This window comes from Suncus etruscus, chromosome 5 (assembly GCF_024139225.1).
Source record: "Suncus etruscus isolate mSunEtr1 chromosome 5, mSunEtr1.pri.cur, whole genome shotgun sequence".
NCBI lineage: Eukaryota > Metazoa > Chordata > Mammalia > Eulipotyphla > Soricidae > Suncus > Suncus etruscus.
The window spans coordinates 65,323,561-65,324,477 of NC_064852.1; the positions used below are offsets into that span (position 1 = coordinate 65,323,561).

The 917-nt window shown below is 41.5% G+C and overlaps 1 non-coding gene across 1 annotated transcript; it reads left to right on the forward strand.

Annotated features, from left to right (window-relative positions):
• The first annotated feature begins 326 nt into the window (after nucleotides 1-326).
• LOC126010181 (small nucleolar RNA SNORA51) lies at nucleotides 327-453 on the forward strand. Its single transcript, XR_007496309.1, has one exon. It is a non-coding gene; the product is annotated as a small nucleolar RNA SNORA51 (small nucleolar RNA).
• Nucleotides 454-917: the final 464 nt, after the last annotated feature.

Genomic DNA, 917 nt, shown 5'->3' on the forward strand with positions numbered 1-917 from the left:
GTTTGTAGTTGAGTTTCAGTTATTAAAAAAAGGACACTTGGGGCCGGGCGGTGGCGCTGGAGGTAAGGTGCCTGCCTTGCCTGCGCTAGCCTAGGATGGACCGCGGTTTGATCCCCCGGCGTCCCATATGGTCCCCCAAGAAGCCAGGAGCAACTTCTGAGCGCATAGCCAGGAGTAACCCCTGAGCGTCACAGGGTGTGGCCCAAAAACCAAAAAAAAAAAAAAAAAAAAAAAAAAAAAAAAGGACACTTGGGATATTGCTGATGGGAATGTTGCACTGGTGAAGGTTTTTTTAATATATATAAAAAAATTAAAAAAAAAGATAAGGCCTCCCAATGCTTACCACAGGCTGTGTTCTGACTGTATAGAAAGAGGATGTACAGTAAATGCTCCCCATATACACCTAAAACAAGGCCCTTTGCCTGGTCTATATTGTGAATGGGGGGGACAAACAAAAATGAAAAAAAAAAAAAAAAGAATACCACTCTCACCAGTATAACCTTCCCACCACCAATGCCCCCATCTCCCACCTCCCCCACCCTCTGCCTGGGTAGACAGGCATTCTACTTCTCTTACTCACTACCATCGTCATGATAGTTGTTGGTGTAGTTATTTCTCTAACTGCACTCACCACTCTTTGTGGTGAGCTTCATATCGTGATCCAGTCGTTCTAGCACTCATCTCTCTTGTCTCTGGGCATTGTTATAATAATGTCTTTTATTTTTTTTAAAACACATAAATGAATGAAACTATTCTGTGTCTATCTCTTTGACTTATTTCATTCAGCATAATAGTTTCCATGTCCATCCACGTATAGGAAAATCTCATAACTTCATCTCTTCTGACGGTTGCATAATATTTCACTGTGCACTCTTTCTTTAGCAACTTATCTATTGTTCAGTATCTGGCTATTGTAA